Source organism: Pieris napi, chromosome 3 (genome assembly GCF_905475465.1).
Source record: "Pieris napi chromosome 3, ilPieNapi1.2, whole genome shotgun sequence".
NCBI classification, from domain to species: Eukaryota; Metazoa; Arthropoda; class Insecta; order Lepidoptera; family Pieridae; genus Pieris; species Pieris napi.
In genome coordinates, this window is record NC_062236.1 from 8,800,595 (window position 1) to 8,817,079 (window position 16,485).

Consider the following 16,485-nt stretch of genomic DNA (forward strand, 5'->3'; position numbering starts at 1 on the left):
TATCTATGTCCGAATAGTGTCTCTATCGCTTTTTACGTAAAAGAGTAATGTATTGTTTTTGTCGTAAATCTGAGTGACGTGGCATCCAGCCAAAATCGTGTTGAGGTAAACACACTCAAATTTTATGTTAGCCTTGCTTTAAAGGAGAATAAAAGTCCTCGGGAGCTTTAAGCTCAATAAAAAGTTAACAGGTCTGCATAAAGCTTGCTTTTCAGTCTTCTAAAATTTATAGTTTGTGGGCGATGCTTTATAATAAAGCGGAGTAGATTTTTAACAATAAAATCCATATTTATTTGTTAATTTCTACTAATACTAGCAGACCGGCAAAGCATTGCTGTGGCTTAGGTTTTTGTTATATTACATAGTAGAAAACTATTCAAGGGAAACGGTAGGAGAATACCAGTCATGGGGACCACCATGCTTTTTTGGTGGTTTTGCCATTAAATTGTAGCTTATGTAAAACGTTGGTACTTTCAACACAGCGCCATCTCTTAGAATTGTGACTATCAAATAATAAACAAATATTTTGCAATAAAATAATATTGCGTATAAATTGAGATGTCAGCTATCCTATCTTTGAAGTTGGATCAAACTACACACGGTGTGCAAATTTTATTGATATTGGTTCGGTAGTTTAGGAGTCCATAACGGACAAACAACGTGACACGTAATTTATATATATTAAGATTATAAAGAGGTTACGTTTGTTAGTTTGGGGGAGGGTGGATCTACTAATGAAATTCTTTTACCAATAAATAGCCTCATTATTTGTGACTCTTATTAATTGTACTGAAACGTTGTAGAGCAGTCTAACGTTTACCGTCTACGTTTTATGACTGGTGTTCTCCTATCGTTTCCCTTGAATAGTTTACTACTATGTAACATAACAAAAACCTTAGCCACAGCAACGCTTGGCCGAGTCTGCTACTTTTGTATAAAAATAATTCCAACATCGCCGTCTTTCTGTCTATGTACACAATAAACTCAAAAACTACTGCATAGAATTTGTTGCGGTTTTCACCAATATTTAGAATGATTCATGGGGAAGGTTTAATATAATTTACTGGTCACAGTTTCCTATATGAAGCCTTCAGGAAATATAAATTAAGCTACTTTTTATAAAGGATTGTTAAAAATATATAATAAATGTATCAACACAATGGAGTTTAGATATAATATTATATGATACCATTATGTGTGATTTCCCGGTGAAATACCTATATAAAAATATCTGTGCGTGTATTACGGATACAGAACTATGATTGACTTCAAACGTGTCTCATTCAATATGGAAAACAAATTTGCCACCAATATGTAAACTTGTATAATATTCAAGAGGGCGCCATCGGAGGCTTGACATTTCCGGTCCGCGCAGGAAACTGTCATATCGGATTAATTACTAATGCATACACGTCGCTTTGATTCCCTAGGTTTTGTATCATTTTTTGCATACACATTTTGCGCTTCTATTAAAGAGAGAACGTTTGATATATTTCATTGAAGTATTTCGCTAGTTGATATTCTTTAGTCTATCATATTATATGTATCTGTATGCAAAAATAAAATCTGAGCGGCCTAGTGGGCTTAGCGACTCTCATAATCGAGGTCGTAGGTTTGAACCCCGGCTGCGCCCGTAAGGAAAACATCGTGAGAAAATCTTAGACCCAAAAAGTCGACGCTGTGTGTCAGGTTGATTACCTATTTGCCTATTAAATAAAGTAATCTGAGGCACAAACCAAAAAGGTCTCTAGCACCAATGGTTTGTTACAAAAATAAAATATACTCCAACAAATATCCTAATACATACATTCTGATCACATGCGTGCCCTAAACATCATTAGAGAATTAATCTCCAATAGAAAAAACAATGTAACCCTCAGTCTGTAGAAAAAACTTAATTCATACAACCAAATTAGATTGAAATATTTTATACTTTCTTCTGTAACTCTGTATTTGAGTTTTACTTAATTTCCCGAATGGGGGCATTCAAAGTTGGAATCAGCAGTCAGTTATTAAAAAATAAATGTATAATAGTCCTAAACAAAGTGCCAAAAATGGCAGTCGGTGCATAGTTTTAACGAGGTGCAAAGTTGTTAGCCTGCGGATAGGTTTAAACTACATTCAAATGATGCCTTGGAAACAATTACTTGGCACGCTCTAATGTACACGAGTGCTTATGTTAGAGGCGAAAGCGTGTAACGTCAGTCAAGGATTTAAATTTTGGTTACCCAGGAACTCATTTTTAAGTTATATGTATAGTGAATTGTATAATCTCACGTTTTTATAGTAATTTATTAAAATACAATAAGTGTATAACTACGAGTATATTAATCGCATAAACCTGGAATATATTTCCTACGAATAAACTGATAACTAGAATGATAACTTTTAACATAACATTTTTTATTTTGGTTTTGTAAGAGCATGTCTACACCTGTAATTTTATGTTTAAAAGGGTTAGTTAGTTCTAAGTATGTCCCGTGTTGAATGAATGTTGAATGTTGTTCCCGCGACTTGTCTAATGTCGTCGTCCCACCTTTTTTGTGGTCTATCTCTCTTTCCATCTCTTGGGTACATTGTGTGATTATTTTGTGAGAAAAGTAGATATTTAAATGTTACTTAGTCTGAATAAGAACTTTATTATAAGATGTTTTAATCAAGATACTAGCCAAAAAAAGATTCCCTTGTACCACACAGCACCAGTTACGTCGCTTCATTCGTTGGAATAGACTCAGTCGTTACGGACACCTTGCTCTAATGATTATGCACAAATTATTATATCCAGCAAAAACTCTAATGTATTATAATATCTACTGTTTATATCTTCATAAGGTAATGAAGTGCTACTGTATTCTAATTGAATTCATTATTCTGATGTAAAAGCTTTCTTGTCTTTCTATGGACCGCCCAACCCATGTGAGAATTAACCAGTCGGCAAAACAACGGCAGGGTATTTAATCAATTTAAATTTGCACTTTGACTGTAAATCCAAGCCTGAGGTATCGCTTTCAATAGTTAGCTATCGAATAATATAATAATAATACCCCTGTATTTACAATTAGATGCACAACCTCGCCATGACATGCCAGTTTCTTCGCCGTAGTAACAAGAGTTAATTGCACAAATATCTATGTAAGAAAAATGGTCTTCGTTTGAGGCTCCTTCACGCCTAAACCACTGATAGTATCGACATGAAACTACTGCCATTCGATGCGAAATTTTTTCTAGATGGTTTATGGCTATTTATTTTTTAAATTCGTTCCTTCATTTTTTTATTGCTGTTTTACATTTCTGAATTCATATTTATACATACGGACATCACCGCGGAAACATTCGGGGAGGCTTCCTAGAACCTCAAAACGTCAACATCTGTTAAAAACTCGATTTTCGAAAATTTTCAATTTTCTTATTGAGAAGTTAAAAAGAAAAATATGAAAAAAACTAATAATGAAACATAAAATTTTATTTATTTCCTATTTGGGCGAAATGCCCAGCAAAGCGGGCGGGAAACGGCTAGTAGTAATATAATTTGTTCATCGACGCGCACAACTTTAGTATTGAAAAATCGCTTGCAGCCGTCATCCTCAAAAGACACTGTTGTGTATCAATTCATTAGAAAGAGATAATAGAAGCTCGAAACCATAGCGTGACTAACTGAACAGCGGTGTCTAAGATATTTATATTTTCCATACCAAAAACTTATAAAAGGCCAAAAGAAAAACCGATCGGTCTCATGCGTTTAATATCGCAATTTTCCCCTGACGTCTCATTACGGCGCGTGTGATGAAATGGCGGAGTTTTGACAAACTTTTACGTAATACAAAAACTTAGGAAATAGAATTATGGCTCGCCAGACCAATAACGCTGAAGTGTAACTGAATTTATGAAGCTTCGGGGCTGAGTCACGTATTAGTTCGTTTAATGTGTTTAGCTGCAGGTTTTAGGTTTGATTGCTGGAACAAAATCAGTTTGGACGGGGCCGAAAGAGTGTGGCTTGATTGAACAAAATAAATTTTATCAAAAAAGTAGATAATAATTAAACGTAACTAAAAGTATTACTTAATAAACATGTTGTGTCAATTAAAAATTGTGTCAATATGACTCGAGATTATGAACCACGCATGCGAGCTTGGTTTTTCGTAAGCAAATTTTAGATTATAACCATTGACAAAACTCGCTAAAACTCGAGAATGGCTGGACCGATTTTTGTAATTATGATAATGAAATATTTGTGGAAGTTCAGGGAAAGTCTAAACGGAGGGAAACTTATATAATAAGTAGAGAAAAAAGCTAAAAATGACATTTGAATTTTTCCATAAAAACTTTTCCTAGCTAGGAAATATATGTCTTTTTAGAAATAAAAAATGTCACTTTGTGTCATAGCTGTTGTGGTCCAATCTTTGTGGTCTGTTTTAAAAATTAAGTATTAAGTTTTATCACAATTATTGTACGTGATACGAAGTTCGACGGTTCATATTTTATAAGAAAAATTAACTAAAATATATTGTAATATTTTCTAAATTAAATATTTCATGTAATCTGTGAAAGTATATACTTTGAACTGTATATAACTTTCATTCATAAAAGATTCCGACTTTGAACTCACAAAAGTTAAAAGAAAATCAGCCCATTGAATTGAGAAATGAATGCGGGCAAATTAATTTGGTGAAAATAAAACGTAGAGTTGACGTCTTTGGCTTTTGTGCGTGGATCGGTGATACGGACATTTTAATCATGAAAAAACGTATTTTTAGGTAAATGTTAAAGTGATTTTTACTTTTTTATTTTTTTCATTGTTTTTATACAATATTCCTAAATAAAATTATAATAAAAATTGGAACTGAAGAATACAAAACAAAATGGAAATTGATATGAGGGAATTTTTGAGTAAGATTAAAGAGGAAATGGCAACACAAACCAAAGACATTACAATAGCAGTAACCAAAAATATCACTGAAATGCTAGAAGAAAAATTGCAGATATTGATAGATGAAAACAGTTTGCTGAAAACTCAAGTAGATAAGTTAGAAAACAAAGTTAAACATCTAGAAGAATACGAAAAACGGAATAACCTTATAGTATATGGACTAAAAGAAGACCAAACCCAAAACTCTACAGTAAAAACCATCGTATCCACCCTACGTAAAATAGTTACAATAGAAAGTAACGAAATTAACAACGCTTTTAGAATCGGAAAAGAACAACGGCAACGTGATAAACCCAGGCCTATTCTTGTCTCATTTGTTACATGCTGGAAAAGAAATGAGATAATTAAGAATAAGAAAAATCTACCTCCTTTTATATATATCGAAGAGGACTTTACAAAAGAAACTTTAGAAAAAAGAAAACAACTTTTGCCGAAATTAAAAGAAGAAAGAAGGAATGGGAGGATTGCATTTCTTAGGGGAGATAATCTCATAGTAAAGGACTTCGGCGGTGGAAAAAGGAAAAGAAATAATTCTGAGTCGCCTCCTAAACAACTAAGCATATCTCCAGCGCCAACTGCAAAGAAGAAAAATAACCAAAATTTACTCAACTTTATAAGGAGAGAAAACGTACAAACCAATACAGAACGACCAAAAAACTAACAACTGAAACCATTATCAATAACAACAAAAAAATAAAAAACTACCTCACTCCCCCAACTAATCTTCCAAGCCGGCCGGTCACCGAGGAAGATCACGACCAAAACCCTCCAGAGAAAATAAAAACAAACAGTACAAAAAACAGTCATCATAATACCCTATACATAGTAACATACAATGTTAAAACTTTGTCGACATACTCACGATTATTGGAATTAACAGAGTGTTTGAAAAATATAAAGTTTGATATTATTGGTCTATCAGAAACTAGAAAACTTGGAAACAAGATTGAAGAACACGACGAGTTTATTTTATACTACATTGGAGAAACGCCGGGATTGTATGGAGTAGGATTTATTGTCAAAAAACATCTAAAACGATACATCATAAGCTTCACAGGACTATCAGAAAGAGTAGCGTTGCTAAGGATGAATATCAATAACTTAAAATTAAGTATCATTCAAGTTTACGCTCCAACGGAGGCGTCGACCGACGAGGAGTCGGAATTTTTCTACAGTACTGTCGACAAAGCTATACAACTCTCAGATAACAATATCATAGTCATGGGAGATTTTAACGCCAAAATAGGACAAACCAATCCTAATGAAGCCGCTACTGGCAACCACGGCTACGGAGATAGAAACTGTAGAGGAGAGAGACTCATTGATTTTGCGCACGAGAATAATCTGTCTATCATGAACACCTTCTTCAAAAAAAATAGTAAACAAAGATGGACTTGGAGATCTCCTAATGGCAAAACAAAAAACGAAATAGACTATATCTTGACAACTTTACACAAAAACATATCCAACATACAGTCTTTAAACACCACTTACCCCTCGGATCACAGACCTATGAGAGCGACACTTAACATTCTTCCCATAACAAAAAGTCGGTGTATGTTCGGCCAATGCTCCAGATCCAAATTAAAAAACGAAGAAGAAATACAAGCCTACAAACAAACGCTGAATAGTTGCATAACAAACTTACTTAAGAACTGGAGAGACGAGGACACCGTTCAAAATCACTACGATAATATTATAAACGCAATAGACACCAGCCTAAAAAAAGCCTACGAGGTTTCACCCAATACAAATCAAGGGAAAAACCAGATACTATCAGCACGCACAAAGGCCTTAATTTATAGAAGACAAGAATTACAAAAGACAAAACCAAAATCAAGAGCCATGAAAAACGAACTAAAAGCACTCTACAAACTCATTAGTAAATGTATCTACTTAGACTACAAGGCGCACCGCACAAGAACCTTCGAAAAACACCTTAATATTTCAAACAGCGTCAAGAAGGCATACAAAGAACTGAGAACACATAAACTATGGATTGAAGAGTTGAAAGATAAAACAAAAAATACCCAAAATAGATCAGATATACTGAAAATAGCAACAACATTCTATAAGAAACTATACAGCACACCGAGCCAATATGGATATAAATTACCAGACACAAATAGAGGAGAGACGAGAGCAAGCATAGAAGATTCTGAAGTGATTAAAGGGATTAAAACACTAAAAACGGAGAAAAGCCCAGGCCCCGACGGTATCGCCAACGAAATCATAACAACTGGATGCGAGTTCCTAGCAAAACCACTAACTCTACTGTTTAACCAGATACTGAACAGCTCAAATACACCTCGGCAATGGTCAGAGTCTAACATTATATTGCTTTATAAAAAAGGAGACCCTAATAGCATAAATAACTACAGACCGATAAGCCTACTACCTTCACTATATAAACTGTTCTCCTCAATAATCGAGAAAAAGATAAAAGAAAGCACAGAAAAATACCAACCTATAGAACAGGCCGGCTTTAGAAGAAATTTTTCAACAGTGGATCACATACATTCGCTAGAGATGTTGATAGAAAAATACCAAGAGTTCAAAAGACCACTCTATATTGCCTTTATCGATTACCAAAAAGCGTTTGACTCTCTGTTCCATTCATCAATTTGGGATACGCTACTCTCTCAAGAAGTACCACTAGACTATATAAAAGTCATAAAAAATATCTATGATAACAGTACTAGCAGAGTCAAGCTAGAGACTACAGGACCACCCATACAAATAAGCAGAGGTGTACGGCAGGGAGACCCACTCTCGCCAACTATCTTCATAGCGGTGCTACAGGCCATCATTGGTAAACTAGTTTGGGAAAAAGTTGGCGTAAATATAAAAGGACGTTACTTGAGCCATTTAAGATTTGCTGACGATATAGTCCTGCTCTCAGAAAATACAAACCAACTACAAGGAATGATTAACGCTCTACACGAAGAAAGTCGTAAAGTGGGCTTGGAAATCAACCTAACAAAAACTAACGTCATGACGAACCATACTGAAAGACCAATATACCTGGAAAACTCACCCCTAACATATGTAAACGCCTACATTTACCTGGGAAAGCAAATTTCATTTAGCCAAAAAAACAACGAACAAGAAGTAGAGAGAAGAATCAACATCACATGGAAAAAGTTCTGGAGCTTCAAAGAAATACTCAAAAGTAAAATGACTATACGAATGAAAACGAAAGTTATGAACACCTGCCTACTGCCCTCATTAACATACGCCTGCCAAACTTGGAAATTTACTAGAAAAGTAAAAAATAAAATTATATCCAGCCAAAGGAGTATGGAGAGGAGCATTCTGAAAATAAGGAAAATCCAAAAGATCCGCCACACTCATATAAGACAGAAAACTCAAGCCATTGACGCCCTCAATTACTCACAAAAGCTCAAATGGCGATGGGCGGGTCACGTAGCGAGGCTAAGCGATAATAGATGGACAAGAGAGACAACACAATGGACAGGCCCACTAGGACAAAGAAAGAGAGGAAGACCAAAAGCACGCTGGGTAGACGACATCACAAAAGTGGCAGGCACTCATTGGTTACGAGCGGCAGAGAACAGAGAATACTGGTCTTCTCTGGAGGAGGCCTTTACCTTTCATGGAGAGGGTTCTTGCTAAAAAAACATTAAATTAAGTATTGTTATGAAATTGTAATACTTATAGAAAGCAAGAAATAAAAGGCTTTTTATTTTTATTTATTTATTAAAGTGATTTTTTGTTATTCTTTGACTTCCAGCGCCTAAGAGGAGTTTTATAAATTGTGTATTGGAATTTGTTAAAAAAAATATTCTCAATAATATGTTTCTTTATAATCTAGAACTGGCTTAAGAAGACTTAGATATCTAAAAAAAAATGTTATTAACAAGAAGTTAACTATTATTTGTTTCTCATCCGATAGTAAAAGTGTAGATGTTTGAATTATATATAGCTATATAGCCTCCGCGAACTTCTTTTCGCCCTTATAGGTATGATTTTATTACTTAGCCTACCTTTTTATAAGCTTCATACCAACATATGGAACGTTTTGCTATGCTACCTCATAGAAACTGTTCACTTTTCCGGATAAAAAACCTAAGTACGAAATAAATCAATTATTTTAACAGTTTTCTTTCCATAAAACCTTAGAGTTCTAGCAATAAATCAAATTACTGGAATTGATCACCCGTCTTCGAGTTTTGAGCTTAGCAACATAGTTTGCGATTCATTTAATTAAATAGATTTGTGTAATCAATATCTATATATTTTGACAAGATTCATAAACTTAATTAACCTGATATTGAAAAGACATTGATATTAAATATTTTTAGTTTAAAGTGTTACTTAAAGTAATTTTGTAAATTACTTTAAATTCGTAATTTATTCTTCGTAATTTCTTCTCATAAAAACACAATATATAAAAAGATTTATATTTCCTATTAGAAGTGTGAATAGGATGTTAACCCAAAAGTGAAACTTTATACAAGTGTTTCTCATAGCGAACTTGTCAAGAGCAAGTATCCAAACGTTTGGTAAGGAGTAAGAGCATTATAATGTAACAGTTGGAAGGTTTTGATAGCCTTAAGCAAGTGTGTGTCTCAAGAGATAGGATGCCGCGGAATGTGGTTTAACTTGGAAGTTTATTTATCTTCAGTACTATATATCTGTATAAATCAGTATTTTATACAGATTATAAGAGCTTTTCATATGTAGAGATGGGTTATTATTATTTGAATAGCAAGAAAGCTAAAATAATAAAAAATAATTAATAAATGTAGAATAATAATTTAAGTTAAAAATTTGTTTAAATTTGTCGAATCACGGCTATTTAAGGTAGCCATGATTCGACAAATTTACCCAATTTTTTATTATTCTATAAATAATTAGATGTGGTTTAGATTTGAAAATGATTCTGTGAAATATTGTTTAAAATGAGTGAATGTGTTGAAGTTATGTCTTTTGCCTGAAATAATGCCCATTGATAAATGAATATTTTATTTTATTTACCAGTAAACAATGTATTTACTAGTGGATGTCCTGTACAATTGTAAGTCTAAACTATTCTCGAATACACTTGAACACACACAAAAAATATTATCACAATCGGTCCCACCGTTTAGGGGGAGTTTAATCACAACATACAAAAGATTTATCTATGTATATGTCACCGTAAAATTGTAAAAACCGTTAGATTGTAATCTATCTCGCGAGATTGTAAACTGTCGAAAGATTGTGAACCTCAACGAACTGCTTACAAATTAACGTATTATTATTCGGTAGTTATATGAAATTGTTGGGAAGTAAAATTAATCTGTAATCGACCAAAGAAGTTTGAATGATAACTAAGTTAGTGAAGTACAATCTACCGAATAATAATACGTTAAATTGTAAGCAGTACGCTGAGGTTCACAATCTTTCGACAGTTTATAATCTCGCGAGATAGATTACAATCTAACGGTGTTTACAATTTTACGTTAACATATATAAATTGTATTGAAATATTCATTATTTAATTTAACTTATCTTAAGTAAACGTAAACCTTGTGGTACACCTAATATTTAAATATTTAATGATAGTATGCTATTAATTTTAGAGTCTGTAAGGTCAAAATTAACGACCCGTTAACTGCATCTCACTTTATGACTGTCAGGAGTCATTAATTGTGGTTTAATAGGGGCATTAAAATTAGAACTCGCGTAGTTACATTTTATATGAGACTTTCGGGGTAAGACTTTTATTGTTGAGGCAGGGTCAATTTGGTTCAGAGTTGTAAGTGAGTTTCCTTTACTTCATAAAGTATTTTAAATATGGTTACTAATAATTTTGCAAAAAAAATAAAAATTGTTTATTTATACAGAAGCTATATACCCTTTTTAATACATATTACTTGTGCAGGGGACCCAGCTATTCTTCAACTTATATGGTAATAATTAGTTGTATTGTGTGATTTATAATCTCTGTCTGTGTGTATGTGTGAATTTATAATGTTATACAATGACAGCCATTAAAATACCCCACTTTTATTCAACTTAAGTTAATAATAGTGCATAGTTTCTAATATTGTATAAGTAACATATATACTAGTCCGGGCAACCGTGACTCGTAAACCTTATTTAACTAAACCTTCCTCATGAACCATTCTAGATATTAGTGGAAACCACAATACATTTCGTGGTATAGTTTTTGAGTGTATCACGAATAGAGACAGGCAGACGCGGCAGACGATTGTTTTTTTTATAATATAACTATTGAGATATACATATTTTCTCTAGATTATTATATCTCTCATCGTTAAGGCAGCGTTCGTAAGAAACGTTTTCGTTTTTCCCAAAAAAAAAGTCTTTTCATTCGTCGTGTTAATATATGACACTCACAACTTACATGGCTTTTAATTGTTAAAATAATTTTCAAAACCGCTTTAGTAGATCAGGGACGTCCCTAGAAAGGACTATTTTTAAAATTAATCATTAAGCTAAAACTCGGCATGTGACTATGCTAAACCATTTAACCAAAATATTATTTATATTTCACCTATGACATTAAAAAAGTACTATCTATTCATATATGTAACATAAATCAATAAAAAAATATATTTACTATCATTTATACTCTATACAGAAACAGCCTAATATCTCTAACATGTTATGTTATAACGATGGCGTATACCAGTTTTGTTTTCAATAACCGTTCGGAACAAATAAAATTATTCATAAACTATACAATGCGGGGCCTCGCTCAAAACAATCAATCATATATATTTAGCTTTACTTACGCACTGTGCTTATAATGAAATTGTTTTACGAATCGTAACTATTTATAAATAAATATTGTGACACAAGTTAAGTTCGGTGGCGGATGTTGTAGGGATGTTCAAATATACGTAAAATTAACATAAACATAATATGTTTAAGGAAATAACACACAGGAGACCCAAGAGCTGGCAGTTTCATCTGACAAAGATTTAGTCTAGCTATTCAAAGGGTAACGCTGCCAACTTCGGAACCTTCATTTTAAATTATATTTTAGTTATTATATTTTAAGGTTAGTTATTGTTTTTTTTGTTAAATGAAACACTTTCTTTGAAGTTGGGTGTCCAGCTTTACTCCGTTTAAAATATAAGCTTATAAGTAACATACAATTGGGGTTAGTGGGGTTGCGATCTAACAAAAAACTAACTTGTCTTATTTAAGGGTTTTTAGATCTAAATGACACTTCAATACAAGTGTAGTAGACCTTTTTGGACATTATGGCAAAACAAAAATGTTATATTACAAATTATGAGTGTGAGAAAAACTATTGGGCTCATTTTGGCTCATTTGGTTTACGCTTCAATTATTTACTAAAATAAATATATGTAACTTAAGTAATGTTAGGTTACATAACTCACAGATTTATTCTACAATGGTATTCCTTCGTAATGTTTAGATGTGAAACATCTAAAACCATGCCGTGATATATTTTATACACAGTCTATATGTAATCTGAGGCAACTATGACTGATGTCACAGACTAAAAGAATTGTCGCAATTTGAAATACATTTTTTAATTTAAATTTTTATATTTAATAAATATAAATGTTTATTAAAGAAACAGTCATAATTTTCTGGGTAAAATCCGTAATATTATATTTTTTTCATTATGCCATATTTAGTTCATGTCGTAATCTGTTCCTTTATGCATATTTCATGTAGCAAGTTATTTTTACGTTTCACATCTGCCAGGCGTCCCGTGACAGCTCCCAATTTTTGTTTGTGGAAAAAATATACTAATATAAAGTATATTTTTTCAACCACGTAAAAGGTTCCAATGAATTCAAAATTAATGGATTAACATAACATATTTTTTTTTTTATGAAAGGGCGAAACACAATGAGTTGTTAGGTTAATAATGTTCTTTCACACAACATATTACCATCATAATGCACCCAGAAAATACAGCTAGCATGTTCTTAAATTTTAGATCTTAAAAAAATTATGAATATATAAACTTTTTGGTATTGTAATAATATCAATTTCTTTCGATATTCACTTCAATAACAAATACTCAACCAATTTGTACAGTGAGTAAGCTACTTCGCAATTCTATTTGGAAACAAATTCTTTTCGCAAACACTCTAGTCACTCAACATATTGCCCTCGCTAACTTTCACATGCGAGTTTGCTCGGATGTCAGGCATGAGTGATAACATTATGGAATAAAGCTCATATGTAAGGCATACAAATGATAATCATATTACACACACGTAATGTTTTTTTGAAGTTATACTTCTTTAGGCGCGTTATGAAAAATTGATGAGAGTGAAATTTTACGAAGGGCGCACCGTGACACAAAATTCCGCTTCTGTTCACTGTGTATTTATATTTATAATATTTATCCACATGCTTTGAGTTTCTACATTTAAAACACGTGTTTTCGTTATACAAGTGCGAATTTTATATGTGCGACTGAATTATAATCAGAAGTGATTTAAATTGAATATTTAAATCAATACTAATTAATATTCGATAATAATAATAAATATAATATTAATAAATATTTATTTATTTAATTTTTCAAATGTAAACTGCACTTTATTGACTATAATGACTCCTTTTTCAGTCTTTGATTATTTAATTGTAATTAATTATTTGCATGCAATCAAAAACTATTTTTAATAATGCCAAAGAAGTAGGTATAACTTCTTACGCGCGTACATAAGTACACACACCCTTTTTTATTTAAACGAAAGCACAGATTACTATTAACATGGTTAAAAATCGATAAATAATAGTTAATGGATTAACATTTTATTATTTAGCTGTTAATCCGTTGTTATGAACTGTACTGTTGCTTTTAAATCTTCGTTGTTACCAGTCTCGAAAATGAATTTTAAAAATAACGCATGTCTTATTAGGGACCATAAATACTATAAATTTTAGCATTTAAAAATCGTCAAGACCTTATTTCCCCTTATTTCTCTTCTAACTGCGTTCCACATGTATTTAATGTCCAATTCTCATACCAAAGATAAATGGGTCACATGTTTGTTTTTATTTCATGGGAATAACAAAAGATTTTGTTTGAAGTTTATGCTCGATAGTCGTGTACAAGTTATATCTCAATTTACGAATAATGCTCTATAAAAGTCAAAGCGTGATAACTTAGCAATGTCGATACAATAGCCTATATCTACAAGCTATGAAAAAGAAAACGCAGCTAGAATATAAAAACCCGGCTAAGGTGGAGTCAATATCTTGGCTAAATAGGTGTCACGTGATCGTTTCCAACAAATCGTTTCGCTCTATACTACCTGATGCTCCGTTTGCACTCACTTCTACTGTCTATAGCTTAGACAAGGTAAAGCTAGATAATTAAAAGAGTAACTTAAAAAGTACTTTGGTGATAAATATTTGCAGTACGAAATTAAATTTATTAATTGTTTAGTTTTTTTAGAGTCTAATCATCTTAACTGATGCTTCTTTAATAAGACACATATACGGTCTTACTAATAAAGATTTATGCACATCGTATAAGCCTGTTATAAGAAAAATGTTACTAATAATGTCTGAATTGACAAGGTTGATGTATACTGCTGTTATAACAAGTGTCTGGTTTGTATGAAGACTTGTACAATGCTTATACAACGCAGAGGCCTAGTTTAACGGGTGTATAAGACAAAAATTGCGTAATTTCATCTGATTTCGCGTTTGACAGAATTTTTTGACTGTTTAGTTCAAGGAAAGATTTAAGTTAGTAGATATTTGTGTTTGTTGAAAATAGATTTTATAGATCAAATAGAAGATTTAGATAATATTGATATGCAGCTAATACATACGATTGAAGATTTGCCGCCTCCAAGGAAAGTCAAAGAACATACCAAACTCGGTGCAATCCGTTATTACTTTCGCATGGCGATTTCAAAACAAAATACCGCTTTTCAAAGAAGTATGTTATGAAGATCTGTGACAGAGTGCGAGCTGATGTCGAAAAGAGTACTAGAGGTGGAGGGTTTTCGATTTAGGTGTCTTCTTCATGGCTTCACAGTGTCATTAGAAAATGCCAAATTATATATAGTAGCACTGGCAATCCTCCACAATATTGCTATTGATATCAAAGAAGACCTGGATGTTACGTTTGATGACACTGAGAATGCTCCAGAAGAACCAAGGCCAACCTAGACGCAACCAAGCAATCTGGCTAGACAAGCTGCTAGAGCTGCTTTTATTGAAACATATTTTTAAGGCTGTTTTATTTACATAGGTGTGGATAGTTAAGGACTTGAAATAAATAAAAAGTTATATTTCATTTAAAACGGGGGTTTTATTTTTTTTATAAGTATATAATTATTTATTTAATTGCTGCTGTAACAATTTGAGCCTTAGAAGATGCTTCTGTCTAGCCCTTTCGTGAGCTTCGGCGAGTCGCTTCTGTTTGAGCTCATGTGTTTCAGCCATCTGCCTTTGTTTTGTTTCGTGCTCTTCCTGGAAACACTGGAACACTACCGTGTTGCGGAGTTTGGCACTTTCCACTATTTGAGATGCCTAAAAAATTTAAGTATGATCGTTGAGGGATTTTGAATGAAATAGTCCTTTCTCTATCACATTGATACTAACCTCTTCTAACTTTTGTACTGCAGAACGCGGCTTTTTATGTAAAATTCTAGTCCTCTTTGTCTGAGGTTTTGGAGTTTCTATTAGCTGCAAATAATAAAATGTTATTAGTATATTGAGTAAATGTGTATATAATTGCTTTGGTTGATAAAATAAATACAACTTACATTAGAATTATGAGTCGTATCAAAATTATTAAATCAAACGTCAATCAAACACGGCGGGTTGCCAGGGTAACAATAAATAAGGGTCGTTTTGTTATTCAACCAATACACATCGATTATTGGTCAAAGAGGTGTTTATGCCCTGTACAAGCTCTATTCACTGAATTACTATCACCTTGTCATAACGCATGTATAGTGATTTTTTATTAGTAAGACCGTTAATTTATAAGGAACTATATCAACTTACTTTAAAATTCGCGTAAAATATCATGTTGCGAACTCTGGGTATACTTTTTTTTGTTTTTTTTTTTAATATTGTCACTATTTACATAAGTTTTAATTGCTTTGTTGCAAAACTAATGGAACAAAGTTTTGTCTAAATAACTATATGTCTCATGCATTTTTGCACTTCTTTCTTACCTTATCTACTTTTTTTCTCACAGTGATTGCCTGGAAGAGATTGCTCGAAATTATGTCAATAATAGTGTTAATAATTAAAATAAATAAATATATATAACTATGGGGACAATTCGTTAGTTTTATATATCGTGTAACTGTCATTGAAAATATAAGATATTGGCAGCTTTTATTTAGCCTAGTCTTAAAAAATTCTATTCATGTTATACGTCCAGTTAACTTGATCGTGTAAACGCGGCAAAATTTTAGCTATAACTTATACCCCAAGGGTCGTACTGGACCCCCGTTGTGAATACTGAATACTTAATTCTTATAACATTTTCACATATAGCTTTTTTCAATAAGTAGGAAAACGTGATATTATCGTCTATAACGCGCTATTTTTATCTCTAT

General features: G+C 32.6%; 1 protein-coding gene and 1 long non-coding RNA gene across 3 annotated transcripts in view; one reads left to right on the top strand and one right to left on the bottom strand.

The window, feature by feature from the left end:
* The window catches only part of LOC125063124 (alpha-2 adrenergic receptor), a 264,165-nt gene that overhangs the window by 143,060 nt on the left and 104,620 nt on the right, over positions 1–16,485 (top strand). The window lies entirely within an intron of this gene.
* On the bottom strand, positions 15,202–15,898 carry LOC125063127. Of its 2 annotated transcripts, XR_007119473.1 has the most exons (3): positions 15,679–15,898; positions 15,515–15,598; positions 15,202–15,442 (listed from the first exon to the last, which is right to left on the bottom strand). It is a non-coding gene; the product is annotated as an uncharacterized LOC125063127 (long non-coding RNA). The 2 variants fall into 2 exon arrangements; XR_007119472.1 differs by having other exon boundaries at positions 15,515–15,898.